This window comes from Schistocerca cancellata, unplaced genomic scaffold (genome assembly GCF_023864275.1).
Source record: "Schistocerca cancellata isolate TAMUIC-IGC-003103 unplaced genomic scaffold, iqSchCanc2.1 HiC_scaffold_405, whole genome shotgun sequence".
NCBI lineage: Eukaryota > Metazoa > Arthropoda > Insecta > Orthoptera > Acrididae > Schistocerca > Schistocerca cancellata.
In genome coordinates, this window is record NW_026046422.1 from 195437 (window position 1) to 210781 (window position 15345).

The following is a 15345-nucleotide window of genomic DNA, read 5'->3' on the forward strand; positions in this document are numbered from 1 at the left end:
ACTGAGTACACTGTTATGAACAAAGAACCAATGCCACATTATGGCAACAAGCCAGTGCCACTAATATCCACTCTATTGAAAACAATTGAAATGCTCATCCTGCCCAACTAACCACCATCTACAGCCCAAATCTCACTCACATCATACCTACAAATCACAAACTTGTGCGGTAAAAATAATTTTGGGTTTCAAAACACAATCTACTAATCACATACTAGTATTTATTACAAAGCCTCTCAATTCATCATTCACTTCCAAATATCGGCTTATATGCTGTTGTGCAACTGCAGTGCAAGTAAACACCCTCAAATCATCTAGAACTGAGATGCGGAAAGGGTTCACCAAGAGTTTCCAGGACAATAAATAGCGCTCTCTCTCTCTCTCTTTACACAATCGCCTAACACACTGCAAGCCATTTCAGGGCAAATGTACTTGTTTCATTATACTACGAAACGGCCAATTGCATTTTCAAATTAAAAAAGCATCTACCTGATCCAACGTGATCCGCTACTCCACGCCCTTCATTCTCACAACACAACCTACCTCTTGCTAATTACATTACGTTTTACTTGTGATTATGGCTCAGCAATAGCCGAGCACTACGAAAAATACCTTATAGACTCATTTAATGTTCCCCTCCACGGAAATCTTTAGTAAAAGGCGAAAGATTTATTCGTTTTGAAGGGAAACCAGAGTGCCGATCAAAGCCCTCACTTCAATACTTATGGCTGCTTCTCTATTGCTTCTCCGCGAGAACGCGGAAAATTCTTTCCGTCTTGTCTACTTCTCTACCGTCAACAGACTTCCAGTGCCATGCAAGCACACACCCCAAACTAACTGTCAGCGCTGAAATACGTGTCTGCCAAATGTCGTCGATATTACTCTTTAGATAACTATTTTCATCATTTCTGTCACCATTCAAGCTGCTTCATTACCTCACCTGCCGACAGATGGCAGCACGCCTAATTCCTCTCGGCGACCCACCGTCAGACACACAACTAACTGCCCGCACTGCTCTGCATCTAACACTAATCTCTCTCCTCCCCACCACACTCGTTCACTGAAAAAACAGGCAACTAGATAGTTCTTTGAACGCAAAACTAGGCCACATCAGACGCAACCTGTATGTAGATGTATGGTGCAAGGGAAATATCCCCCTGCTCCCACACCAACTAATTAATACTAGTTGACAACAGAAATAAAATTTCTGTCGATAGTATTTGAACCAGTCTTATTCATTTGCGAATTCCATGCATTCCTTCTTGCAGATAACAGTGCCTTGCAAATCACTCAATTCATGTTTGCTAGCCAAACGCGCTCCTCCTAAATGTTCCGTACATCATGCATTAGTGCTGATTATCAAGACTGTGTTGTGTGTCAGCCGTTTATGGTCATCAATTGCACTCTTCTTGTGTTGCTCACTCATTCTTGTAACTCAAAAGTACGTCGTTGTCATCCAAGCCTAGCACTTGGAGCAGGCCAAATCAAATGGCTCGTCCCCGTGCCACTCGAGAAACTCCCACAAGGCTTTCATGACATGTCGCAATCAAAGTCCTTCCACAACCTGTAGCGACATTGCTGCAACGACGCGGGTCCCGATACCAAAAGTATGACTTATGCTTGCTTCTATTCTATATAATAAAACCACCACTCGGAAAGCGCTATTCCCTTCCCACATCCCTCAGAATGTGGTGAACGATCATCGATTACAACCAAGATGCGATGAATCTCGATCGCAAGCCTCACGCTCAGGGACAGTGCTACCACTCATCATCGTGGTTACGTCTACTCCAGCTTTGAACTAGAGAGAGTTGAAGACATACTACAGAAATGATCCTGTGAAGTATGATCTTGCTAGCAAGCTATCACCGCTCGCTACTTATGCCACGAGACCGTCAACACGCCCTACGAGAATACGACACACTCTTCACATTTCGCGATTTACTTATCGAAGAATTTCTTAGCTCGGACATTCTGCAAAGAACCTACTTCTACTCTTACTTGGCCGCCATGATCTCACTCAGCTATTTTGTGCGCTACCAGTGCTTCTTGTCTTCCGAATGAGAGACCATTGCCTCACGCGAGACTGTATGTAAACACCGCTTGCACCTCCGGCCGCTAGATGGGGGCCTGGGGCACATACAGTAGCATCCTATGGCGCAAGCAGACATGCCAAATAGCCACTGAAAGACAAACACACAAGACGGCGTTCATACGACTCTTGTGCTTTCTTTAAAGCCGCCTCTCTCTTCGAAAATTTTCGCACCGCACTAGTTTATTCACCTCACCCTAACAGTGCAAACTCTTGTCGATATATCGCCACTTTCATGCATACTTCCTCTTTCGTTTCACTTTGCGTCTAGCTTGATACCCGCCCAAGAGCTGCTGATATATAATACTCGCAATAAATGTGTTTCTCTCTGTATCTCTTTTCGCCTATCACGAGTATTGCTTTTCCTCACATGGCAATTATGAAAACACCCACAGCTAAACAAACACTTACACTCAGCGCCACGTCCATACTATCAATCATACGCCAGTAATTTCACAGCTACTTGCTCCACTAATACATTTCTTATGTCTACTGTTAAACAGATGAAGAATCAAAGTATACAACAAGTCTCTGTGAACATCACTGTCAGGACATTTTACAGACCTACGCATACCATGCCAATCTTTATGCTTCAACTATGATGGCCATGTGCTATGAATAAAGAAATTTCTCATGAAATAACAATTTTACGACTACTCCGACAAGCTCCTTACTAAAATGCTAGATGTTTAGCAATCTCCCCCCCCCCCTCCCCTCAAAAAATCATCTCAGAATAATCTCAAGCAGTGCTTACATCCCATGAGCACTTCTTTGCAAACAAAACCACAAACTACTTTTTATACTAGCTTCCTTGTCACAGTGAACAGGAAACTAATGCTAGTTGCCTCAGTTTACTAAAAAGCTTTTTTCGCTTGCAACAAATAAACTACCAACTTGAACCACTTGGATTTTCAGACACACACAGAAAACTTAATTCCACAGAAATTTAGGAGTAACAGTGGTTACCTCACATTTTCACACACACTCAAATAGCTACTTCTGTGCACTTCACACAATGTTCTCATCGTGTTCCACCAGAGAACACAGTTATCACTATGAATGGATTCTGGTAAAAGAGCATTAAAAAAAACAAACAGCCTGATCAAAGTGATTATCTGCCAATATCATGTCACTCTATACCCGAGGGAAACTAGAATGCAGGGAAAGGAGCTTTGTTGTGAGCAATGTGTTGGTATTTCATCATTTACTGGCCAAAGTCTTCTCAAGCCAAGTATGCACCAGCTCTGTCTATGGCTGGGTCAATCAAGAGCCCCTATCAATTTTACTTAAAAGACAAGCAGCATCAACAACTCACAGGAGGCACTGAACATTTATACCATTATCTGCACCACCTTCCACTGATTTACTGAAGAAGAAACTGCAAAGTCTGGCCAATTTTGTACACAAGTAATCTTGAAAACATTGGAGTCAACAGCAGATACATAGTTTCCAAGACTGTAGCTAGGAACAACCCTTCCATTTCAAGATTTATCTCTCACTGAGACACATCATACCCAAACTACAACTACCAGGAAATTGCTACTCAATTCATCTCTAGCTATCTATGTCATATTCAACAACTGTCTCTTTCTCACCTAAATCTTCTACAAAACTGAGTACACTGTTATGAACAAAGAACCAATGCCACATTATGGCAACAAGCCAGTGCCACTAATATCCACTCTATTGAAAACAATTGAAATGCTCATCCTGCCCAACTAACCACCATCTACAGCCCAAATCTCACTCACATCATACCTACAAATCACAAACTTGTGCGGTAAAAATAATTTTGGGTTTCAAAACACAATCTACTAATCACATACTAGTATTTATTACAAAGCCTCTCAATTCATCATTCACTTCCAAATATCGGCTTATATGCTGTTGTGCAACTGCAGTGCAAGTAAACACCCTCAAATCATCTAGAACTGAGATGCGGAAAGGGTTCACCAAGAGTTTCCAGGACAATAAATAGCGCTCTCTCTCTCTCTCTCTCTCTCTTTACACAATCGCCTAACACACTGCAAGCCATTTCAGGGCAAATGTACTTGTTTCATTATACTACGAAACGGCCAATTGCATTTTCAAATTAAAAAAGCATCTACCTGATCCAACGTGATCCGCTACTCCACGCCCTTCATTCTCACAACACAACCTACCTCTTGCTAATTACATTACGTTTTACTTGTGATTATGGCTCAGCAATAGCCGAGCACTACGAAAAATACCTTATAGACTCATTTAATGTTCCCCTCCACGGAAATCTTTAGTAAAAGGCGAAAGATTTATTCGTTTTGAAGGGAAACCAGAGTGCCGATCAAAGCCCTCACTTCAATACTTATGGCTGCTTCTCTATTGCTTCTCCGCGAGAACGCGGAAAATTCTTTCCGTCTTGTCTACTTCTCTACCGTCAACAGACTTCCAGTGCCATGCAAGCACACACCCCAAACTAACTGTCAGCGCTGAAATACGTGTCTGCCAAATGTCGTCGATATTACTCTTTAGATAACTATTTTCATCATTTCTGTCACCATTCAAGCTGCTTCATTACCTCACCTGCCGACAGATGGCAGCACGCCTAATTCCTCTCGGCGACCCACCGTCAGACACACAACTAACTGCCCGCACTGCTCTGCATCTAACACTAATCTCTCTCCTCCCCACCACACTCGTTCACTGAAAAAACAGGCAACTAGATAGTTCTTTGAACGCAAAACTAGGCCACATCAGACGCAACCTGTATGTAGATGTATGGTGCAAGGGAAATATCCCCCTGCTCCCACACAACTAATTAATACTAGTTGACAACAGAAATAAAATTTCTGTCGATAGTATTTGAACCAGTCTTATTCATTTGCGAATTCCATGCATTCCTTCTTGCAGATAACAGTGCCTTGCAAATCACTCAATTCATGTTTGCTAGCCAAACGCGCTCCTCCTAAATGTTCCGTACATCATGCATTAGTGCTGATTATCAAGACTGTGTTGTGTGTCAGCCGTTTATGGTCATCAATTGCACTCTTCTTGTGTTGCTCACTCATTCTTGTAACTCAAAAGTACGTCGTTGTCATCCAAGCCTAGCACTTGGAGCAGGCCAAATCAAATGGCTCGTCCCCGTGCCACTCGAGAAACTCCCACAAGGCTTTCATGACATGTCGCAATCAAAGTCCTTCCACAACCTGTAGCGACATTGCTGCAACGACGCGGGTCCCGATACCAAAAGTATGACTTATGCTTGCTTCTATTCTATATAATAAAACCACCACTCGGAAAGCGCTATTCCCTTCCCACATCCCTCAGAATGTGGTGAACGATCATCGATTACAACCAAGATGCGATGAATCTCGATCGCAAGCCTCACGCTCAGGGACAGTGCTACCACTCATCATCGTGGTTACGTCTACTCCAGCTTTGAACTAGAGAGAGTTGAAGACATACTACAGAAATGATCCTGTGAAGTATGATCTTGCTAGCAAGCTATCACCGCTCGCTACTTATGCCACGAGACCGTCAACACGCCCTACGAGAATACGACACACTCTTCACATTTCGCGATTTACTTATCGAAGAATTTCTTAAGCTCGGACATTCTGCAAAGAACCTACTTCTACTCTTACTTGGCCGCCATGATCTCACTCAGCTATTTTGTGCGCTACCAGTGCTTCTTGTCTTCCGAAATGAGAGACCATTGCCTCACGCGAGACTGTATGTAAACACCGCTTGCACCTCCGGCCGCTAGATGGGGGCCTGGGGCACATACAGTAGCATCCTATGGCGCAAGCAGACATGCCAAATAGCCACTGAAAGACAAACACACAAGACGGCGTTCATACGACTCTTGTGCTTTCTTTAAAGCCGCCTCTCTCTTCGAAAATTTTCGCACCGCACTAGTTTATTCACCTCACCCTAACAGTGCAAACTCTTGTCGATATATCGCCACTTTCATGCATACTTCCTCTTTCGTTTCACTTTGCGTCTAGCTTGATACCCGCCCAAGAGCTGCTGATATATAATACTCGCAATAAATGTGTTTCTCTCTGTATCTCTTTTCGCCTATCACGAGTATTGCTTTTCCTCACATGGCAATTATGAAAACACCCACAGCTAAACAAACACTTACACTCAGCGCCACGTCCATACTATCAATCATACGCCAGTAATTTCACAGCTACTTGCTCCACTAATACATTTCTTATGTCTACTGTTAAACAGATGAAGAATCAAAGTATACAACAAGTCTCTGTGAACATCACTGTCAGGACATTTTACAGACCTACGCATACCATGCCAATCTTTATGCTTCAACTATGATGGCCATGTGCTATGAATAAAGAAATTTCTCATGAAATAACAATTTTACGACTACTCCGACAAGCTCCTTACTAAAATGCTAGATGTTTAGCAATCTCCCCCCCCCTCCCCTCAAAAAATCATCTCAGAATAATCTCAAGCAGTGCTTACATCCCATGAGCACTTCTTTGCAAACAAAACCACAAACTACTTTTTATACTAGCTTCCTTGTCACAGTGAACAGGAAACTAATGCTAGTGCCTCAGTTTACTAAAAAGCTTTTTTCGCTTGCAACAAATAAACTACCAACTTGAACCACTTGGATTTTCAGACACACACAGAAAACTTAATTCCACAGAAATTTAGGAGTAACAGTGGTTACCTCACATTTTCACACACACTCAAATAGCTACTTCTGTGCACTTCACACAATGTTCTCATCGTGTTCCACCAGAGAACACAGTTATCACTATGAATGGATTCTGGTAAAAGAGCATTAAAAAAAAACAAACAGCCTGATCAAAGTGATTATCTGCCCAATATCATGTCACTCTATACCCGAGGGAAACTAGAATGCAGGGAAAGGAGCTTTGTTGTGAGCAATGTGTTGGTATTTCATCATTTACTGGCCAAAGTCTTCTCAAGCCAAGTATGCACCAGCTCTGTCTATGGCTGGGTCAATCAAGAGCCCCTATCAATTTTACTTAAAAGACAAGCAGCATCAACAACTCACAGGAGGCACTGAACATTTATACCATTATCTGCACCACCTTCCACTCATTTACTGAAGAAGAAACTGCAAAGTCTGGCCAATTTTGTACACAAGTAATCTTGAAAACATTGGAGTCAACAGCAGATACATAGTTTCCAAGACTGTAGCTAGGAACAACCCTTCCATTTCAAGATTTATCTCTCACTGAGACACATCATACCCAAACTACAACTACCAGGAAATTGCTACTCAATTCATCTCTAGCTATCTATGTCATATTCAACAACTGTCTCTTTCTCACCTAAATCTTCTACAAAACTGAGTACACTGTTATGAACAAAGAACCAATGCCACATTATGGCAACAAGCCAGTGCCACTAATATCCACTCTATTGAAAACAATTGAAATGCTCATCCTGCCCAACTAACCACCATCTACAGCCCAAATCTCACTCACATCATACCTACAAATCACAAACTTGTGCGGTAAAAATAATTTTGGGTTTCAAAACACAATCTACTAATCACATACTAGTATTTATTACAAAGCCTCTCAATTCATCATTCACTTCCAAATATCGGCTTATATGCTGTTGTGCAACTGCAGTGCAAGTAAACACCCTCAAATCATCTAGAACTGAGATGCGGAAAGGGTTCACCAAGAGTTTCCAGGACAATAAATAGCGCTCTCTCTCTCTCTCTCTCTCTCTTTACACAATCGCCTAACACACTGCAAGCCATTTCAGGGCAAATGTACTTGTTTCATTATACTACGAAACGGCCAATTGCATTTTCAAATTAAAAAAGCATCTACCTGATCCAACGTGATCCGCTACTCCACGCCCTTCATTCTCACAACACAACCTACCTCTTGCTAATTACATTACGTTTTACTTGTGATTATGGCTCAGCAATAGCCGAGCACTACGAAAAATACCTTATAGACTCATTTAATGTTCCCCTCCACGGAAATCTTTAGTAAAAGGCGAAAGATTTATTCGTTTTGAAGGGAAACCAGAGTGCCGATCAAAGCCCTCACTTCAATACTTATGGCTGCTTCTCTATTGCTTCTCCGCGAGAACGCGGAAAATTCTTTCCGTCTTGTCTACTTCTCTACCGTCAACAGACTTCCAGTGCCATGCAAGCACACACCCCAAACTAACTGTCAGCGCTGAAATACGTGTCTGCCAAATGTCGTCGATATTACTCTTTAGATAACTATTTTCATCATTTCTGTCACCATTCAAGCTGCTTCATTACCTCACCTGCCGACAGATGGCAGCACGCCTAATTCCTCTCGGCGACCCACCGTCAGACACACAACTAACTGCCCGCACTGCTCTGCATCTAACACTAATCTCTCTCCTCCCCACCACACTCGTTCACTGAAAAAACAGGCAACTAGATAGTTCTTTGAACGCAAAACTAGGCCACATCAGACGCAACCTGTATGTAGATGTATGGTGCAAGGGAAATATCCCCCTGCCCCCACACAACTAATTAATACTAGTTGACAACAGAAATAAAATTTCTGTCGATAGTATTTGAACCAGTCTTATTCATTTGCGAATTCCATGCATTCCTTCTTGCAGATAACAGTGCCTTGCAAATCACTCAATTCATGTTTGCTAGCCAAACGCGCTCCTCCTAAATGTTCCGTACATCATGCATTAGTGCTGATTATCAAGACTGTGTTGTGTGTCAGCCGTTTATGGTCATCAATTGCACTCTTCTTGTGTTGCTCACTCATTCTTGTAACTCAAAAGTACGTCGTTGTCATCCAAGCCTAGCACTTGGAGCAGGCCAAATCAAATGGCTCGTCCCCGTGCCACTCGAGAAACTCCCACAAGGCTTTCATGACATGTCGCAATCAAAGTCCTTCCACAACCTGTAGCGACATTGCTGCAACGACGCGGGTCCCGATACCAAAAGTATGACTTATGCTTGCTTCTATTCTATATAATAAAACCACCACTCGGAAAGCGCTATTCCCTTCCCACATCCCTCAGAATGTGGTGAACGATCATCGATTACAACCAAGATGCGATGAATCTCGATCGCAAGCCTCACGCTCAGGGACAGTGCTACCACTCATCATCGTGGTTACGTCTACTCCAGCTTTGAACTAGAGAGAGTTGAAGACATACTACAGAAATGATCCTGTGAAGTATGATCTTGCTAGCAAGCTATCACCGCTCGCTACTTATGCCACGAGACCGTCAACACGCCCTACGAGAATACGACACACTCTTCACATTTCGCGATTTACTTATCGAAGAATTTCTTAAGCTCGGACATTCTGCAAAGAACCTACTTCTACTCTTACTTGGCCGCCATGATCTCACTCAGCTATTTTGTGCGCTACCAGTGCTTCTTGTCTTCCGAAATGAGAGACCATTGCCTCACGCGAGACTGTATGTAAACACCGCTTGCACCTCCGGCCGCTAGATGGGGGCCTGGGGCACATACAGTAGCATCCTATGGCGCAAGCAGACATGCCAAATAGCCACTGAAAGACAAACACACAAGACGGCGTTCATACGACTCTTGTGCTTTCTTTAAAGCCGCCTCTCTCTTCGAAAATTTTCGCACCGCACTAGTTTATTCACCTCACCCTAACAGTGCAAACTCTTGTCGATATATCGCCACTTTCATGCATACTTCCTCTTTCGTTTCACTTTGCGTCTAGCTTGATACCCGCCCAAGAGCTGCTGATATATAATACTCGCAATAAATGTGTTTCTCTCTGTATCTCTTTTCGCCTATCACGAGTATTGCTTTTCCTCACATGGCAATTATGAAAACACCCACAGCTAAACAAACACTTACACTCAGCGCCACGTCCATACTATCAATCATACGCCAGTAATTTCACAGCTACTTGCTCCACTAATACATTTCTTATGTCTACTGTTAAACAGATGAAGAATCAAAGTATACAACAAGTCTCTGTGAACATCACTGTCAGGACATTTTACAGACCTACGCATACCATGCCAATCTTTATGCTTCAACTATGATGGCCATGTGCTATGAATAAAGAAATTTCTCATGAAATAACAATTTTACGACTACTCCGACAAGCTCCTTACTAAAATGCTAGATGTTTAGCAATCTCCCCCCCCCCTCCCCTCAAAAAATCATCTCAGAATAATCTCAAGCAGTGCTTACATCCCATGAGCACTTCTTTGCAAACAAAACCACAAACTACTTTTTATACTAGCTTCCTTGTCACAGTGAACAGGAAACTAATGCTAGTGCCTCAGTTTACTAAAAAGCTTTTTTCGCTTGCAACAAATAAACTACCAACTTGAACCACTTGGATTTTCAGACACACACAGAAAACTTAATTCCACAGAAATTTAGGAGTAACAGTGGTTACCTCACATTTTCACACACACTCAAATAGCTACTTCTGTGCACTTCACACAATGTTCTCATCGTGTTCCACCAGAGAACACAGTTATCACTATGAATGGATTCTGGTAAAAGAGCATTAAAAAAAAACAAACAGCCTGATCAAAGTGATTATCTGCCAATATCATGTCACTCTATACCCGAGGGAAACTAGAATGCAGGGAAAGGAGCTTTGTTGTGAGCAATGTGTTGGTATTTCATCATTTACTGGCCAAAGTCTTCTCAAGCCAAGTATGCACCAGCTCTGTCTATGGCTGGGTCAATCAAGAGCCCCTATCAATTTTACTTAAAAGACAAGCAGCATCAACAACTCACAGGAGGCACTGAACATTTATACCATTATCTGCACCACCTTCCACTCATTTACTGAAGAAGAAACTGCAAAGTCTGGCCAATTTTGTACACAAGTAATCTTGAAAACATTGGAGTCAACAGCAGATACATAGTTTCCAAGACTGTAGCTAGGAACAACCCTTCCATTTCAAGATTTATCTCTCACTGAGACACATCATACCCAAACTACAACTACCAGGAAATTGCTACTCAATTCATCTCTAGCTATCTATGTCATATTCAACAACTGTCTCTTTCTCACCTAAATCTTCTACAAAACTGAGTACACTGTTATGAACAAAGAACCAATGCCACATTATGGCAACAAGCCACTGCCACTAATATCCACTCTATTGAAAACAATTGAAATGCTCATCCTGCCCAACTAACCACCATCTACAGCCCAAATCTCACTCACATCATACCTACAAATCACAAACTTGTGCGGTAAAAATAATTTTGGGTTTCAAAACACAATCTACTAATCACATACTAGTATTTATTACAAAGCCTCTCAATTCATCATTCACTTCCAAATATCGGCTTATATGCTGTTGTGCAACTGCAGTGCAAGTAAACACCCTCAAATCATCTAGAACTGAGATGCGGAAAGGGTTCACCAAGAGTTTCCAGGACAATAAATAGCGCTCTCTCTCTCTCTCTCTCTTTACACAATCGCCTAACACACTGCAAGCCATTTCAGGGCAAATGTACTTGTTTCATTATACTACGAAACGGCCAATTGCATTTTCAAATTAAAAAAGCATCTACCTGATCCAACGTGATCCGCTACTCCACGCCCTTCATTCTCACAACACAACCTACCTCTTGCTAATTACATTACGTTTTACTTGTGATTATGGCTCAGCAATAGCCGAGCACTACGAAAAATACCTTATAGACTCATTTAATGTTCCCCTCCACGGAAATCTTTAGTAAAAGGCGAAAGATTTATTCGTTTTGAAGGGAAACCAGAGTGCCGATCAAAGCCCTCACTTCAATACTTATGGCTGCTTCTCTATTGCTTCTCCGCGAGAACGCGGAAAATTCTTTCCGTCTTGTCTACTTCTCTACCGTCAACAGACTTCCAGTGCCATGCAAGCACACACCCCAAACTAACTGTCAGCGCTGAAATACGTGTCTGCCAAATGTCGTCGATATTACTCTTTAGATAACTATTTTCATCATTTCTGTCACCATTCAAGCTGCTTCATTACCTCACCTGCCGACAGATGGCAGCACGCCTAATTCCTCTCGGCGACCCACCGTCAGACACACAACTAACTGCCCGCACTGCTCTGCATCTAACACTAATCTCTCTCCTCCCCACCACACTCGTTCACTGAAAAAACAGGCAACTAGATAGTTCTTTGAACGCAAAACTAGGCCACATCAGACGCAACCTGTATGTAGATGTATGGTGCAAGGGAAATATCCCCCTGCTCCCACACAACTAATTAATACTAGTTGACAACAGAAATAAAATTTCTGTCGATAGTATTTGAACCAGTCTTATTCATTTGCGAATTCCATGCATTCCTTCTTGCAGATAACAGTGCCTTGCAAATCACTCAATTCATGTTTGCTAGCCAAACGCGCTCCTCCTAAATGTTCCGTACATCATGCATTAGTGCTGATTATCAAGACTGTGTTGTGTGTCAGCCGTTTATGGTCATCAATTGCACTCTTCTTGTGTTGCTCACTCATTCTTGTAACTCAAAAGTACGTCGTTGTCATCCAAGCCTAGCACTTGGAGCAGGCCAAATCAAATGGCTCGTCCCCGTGCCACTCGAGAAACTCCCACAAGGCTTTCATGACATGTCGCAATCAAAGTCCTTCCACAACCTGTAGCGACATTGCTGCAACGACGCGGGTCCCGATACCAAAAGTATGACTTATGCTTGCTTCTATTCTATATAATAAAACCACCACTCGGAAAGCGCTATTCCCTTCCCACATCCCTCAGAATGTGGTGAACGATCATCGATTACAACCAAGATGCGATGAATCTCGATCGCAAGCCTCACGCTCAGGGACAGTGCTACCACTCATCATCGTGGTTACGTCTACTCCAGCTTTGAACTAGAGAGAGTTGAAGACATACTACAGAAATGATCCTGTGAAGTATGATCTTGCTAGCAAGCTATCACCGCTCGCTACTTATGCCACGAGACCGTCAACACGCCCTACGAGAATACGACACACTCTTCACATTTCGCGATTTACTTATCGAAGAATTTCTTAAGCTCGGACATTCTGCAAAGAACCTACTTCTACTCTTACTTGGCCGCCATGATCTCACTCAGCTATTTTGTGCGCTACCAGTGCTTCTTGTCTTCCGAAATGAGAGACCATTGCCTCACGCGAGACTGTATGTAAACACCGCTTGCACCTCCGGCCGCTAGATGGGGGCCTGGGGCACATACAGTAGCATCCTATGGCGCAAGCAGACATGCCAAATAGCCACTGAAAGACAAACACACAAGACGGCGTTCATACGACTCTTGTGCTTTCTTTAAAGCCGCCTCTCTCTTCGAAAATTTTCGCACCGCACTAGTTTATTCACCTCACCCTAACAGTGCAAACTCTTGTCGATATATCGCCACTTTCATGCATACTTCCTCTTTCGTTTCACTTTGCGTCTAGCTTGATACCCGCCCAAGAGCTGCTGATATATAATACTCGCAATAAATGTGTTTCTCTCTGTATCTCTTTTCGCCTATCACGAGTATTGCTTTTCCTCACATGGCAATTATGAAAACACCCACAGCTAAACAAACACTTACACTCAGCGCCACGTCCATACTATCAATCATACGCCAGTAATTTCACAGCTACTTGCTCCACTAATACATTTCTTATGTCTACTGTTAAACAGATGAAGAATCAAAGTATACAACAAGTCTCTGTGAACATCACTGTCAGGACATTTTACAGACCTACGCATACCATGCCAATCTTTATGCTTCAACTATGATGGCCATGTGCTATGAATAAAGAAATTTCTCATAAAATAACAATTTTACGACTACTCCGACAAGCTCCTTACTAAAATGCTAGATGTTTAGCAATCTCCCCCCCCCCCCCCCTCAAAAAATCATCTCAGAATAATCTCAAGCAGTGCTTACATCCCATGAGCACTTCTTTGCAAACAAAACCACAAACTACTTTTTATACTAGCTTCCTTGTCACAGTGAACAGGAAACTAATGCTAGTGCCTCAGTTTACTAAAAAGCTTTTTTCGCTTGCAACAAATAAACTACCAACTTGAACCACTTGGATTTTCAGACACACACAGAAAACTTAATTCCACAGAAATTTAGGAGTAACAGTGGTTACCTCACATTTTCACACACACTCAAATAGCTACTTCTGTGCACTTCACACAATGTTCTCATCGTGTTCCACCAGAGAACACAGTTATCACTATGAATGGATTCTGGTAAAAGAGCATTAAAAAAAAAAAAAAAACAGCCTGATCAAAGTGATTATCTGCCAATATCATGTCACTCTATACCCGAGGGAAACTAGAATGCAGGGAAAGGAGCTTTGTTGTGAGCAATGTGTTGGTATTTCATCATTTACTGGCCAAAGTCTTCTCAAGCCAAGTATGCACCAGCTCTGTCTATGGCTGGGTCAATCAAGAGCCCCTATCAATTTTACTTAAAAGACAAGCAGCATCAACAACTCACAGGAGGCACTGAACATTTATACCATTATCTGCACCACCTTCCACTGATTTACTGAAGAAGAAACTGCAAAGTCTGGCCAATTTTGTACACAAGTAATCTTGAAAACATTGGAGTCAACAGCAGATACATAGTTTCCAAGACTGTAGCTAGGAACAACCCTTCCATTTCAAGATTTATCTCTCACTGAGACACATCATACCCAAACTACAACTACCAGGAAATTGCTACTCAATTCATCTCTAGCTATCTATGTCATATTCAACAACTGTCTCTTTCTCACCTAAATCTTCTACAAAACTGAGTACACTGTTATGAACAAAGAACCAATGCCACATTATGGCAACAAGCCAGTGCCACTAATATCCACTCTATTGAAAACAATTGAAATGCTCATCCTGCCCAACTAACCACCATCTACAGCCCAAATCTCACTCACATCATACCTACAAATCACAAACTTGTGCGGTAAAAATAATTTTGGGTTTCAAAACACAATCTACTAATCACATACTAGTATTTATTACAAAGCCTCTCAATTCATCATTCACTTCCAAATATCGGCTTATATGCTGTTGTGCAACTGCAGTGCAAGTAAACACCCTCAAATCATCTAGAACTGAGATGCGGAAAGGGTTCACCAAGAGTTTCCAGGACAATAAATAGCGCTCTCTCTCTCTCTCTTTACACAATCGCCTAACACACTGCAAGCCATTTCAGGGCAAATGTACTTGTTTCATTATACTACGAAACGGCCAATTGCATTTTCAAATTAAAAAAGCGTCTACTTGATCCAACGTGATCCGCTA

At 42.2% G+C, this 15345-nt stretch overlaps 8 non-coding genes across 8 annotated transcripts; all 8 read right to left on the minus strand.

The window, feature by feature from the left end:
- Positions 1-579: 579 nt before the first annotated feature.
- Positions 580-698, minus strand: LOC126120073 (U5 spliceosomal RNA). Its single transcript, XR_007526003.1, has one exon. It is a non-coding gene; the product is annotated as a U5 spliceosomal RNA (small nuclear RNA).
- Positions 699-1646: 948 nt separating this feature from the next.
- Positions 1647-1853, minus strand: LOC126120004 (small nucleolar RNA U3). The gene has a single exon (XR_007525940.1). It is a non-coding gene; the product is annotated as a small nucleolar RNA U3 (small nucleolar RNA).
- Positions 1854-4290: 2437 nt separating this feature from the next.
- LOC126120074 (U5 spliceosomal RNA) lies at positions 4291-4409 on the minus strand. Its single transcript, XR_007526004.1, has one exon. It is a non-coding gene; the product is annotated as a U5 spliceosomal RNA (small nuclear RNA).
- A 947-nt stretch (positions 4410-5356) lies between these two features.
- LOC126120005 (small nucleolar RNA U3) lies at positions 5357-5563 on the minus strand. The gene has a single exon (XR_007525941.1). It is a non-coding gene; the product is annotated as a small nucleolar RNA U3 (small nucleolar RNA).
- A 2438-nt stretch (positions 5564-8001) lies between these two features.
- Positions 8002-8120, minus strand: LOC126120075 (U5 spliceosomal RNA). The gene has a single exon (XR_007526005.1). It is a non-coding gene; the product is annotated as a U5 spliceosomal RNA (small nuclear RNA).
- Positions 8121-9067: 947 nt separating this feature from the next.
- Positions 9068-9274, minus strand: LOC126120006 (small nucleolar RNA U3). The gene has a single exon (XR_007525942.1). It is a non-coding gene; the product is annotated as a small nucleolar RNA U3 (small nucleolar RNA).
- A 2434-nt stretch (positions 9275-11708) lies between these two features.
- Positions 11709-11827, minus strand: LOC126120076 (U5 spliceosomal RNA). Its single transcript, XR_007526006.1, has one exon. It is a non-coding gene; the product is annotated as a U5 spliceosomal RNA (small nuclear RNA).
- A 947-nt stretch (positions 11828-12774) lies between these two features.
- LOC126120007 (small nucleolar RNA U3) lies at positions 12775-12981 on the minus strand. Its single transcript, XR_007525943.1, has one exon. It is a non-coding gene; the product is annotated as a small nucleolar RNA U3 (small nucleolar RNA).
- Positions 12982-15345: the final 2364 nt, after the last annotated feature.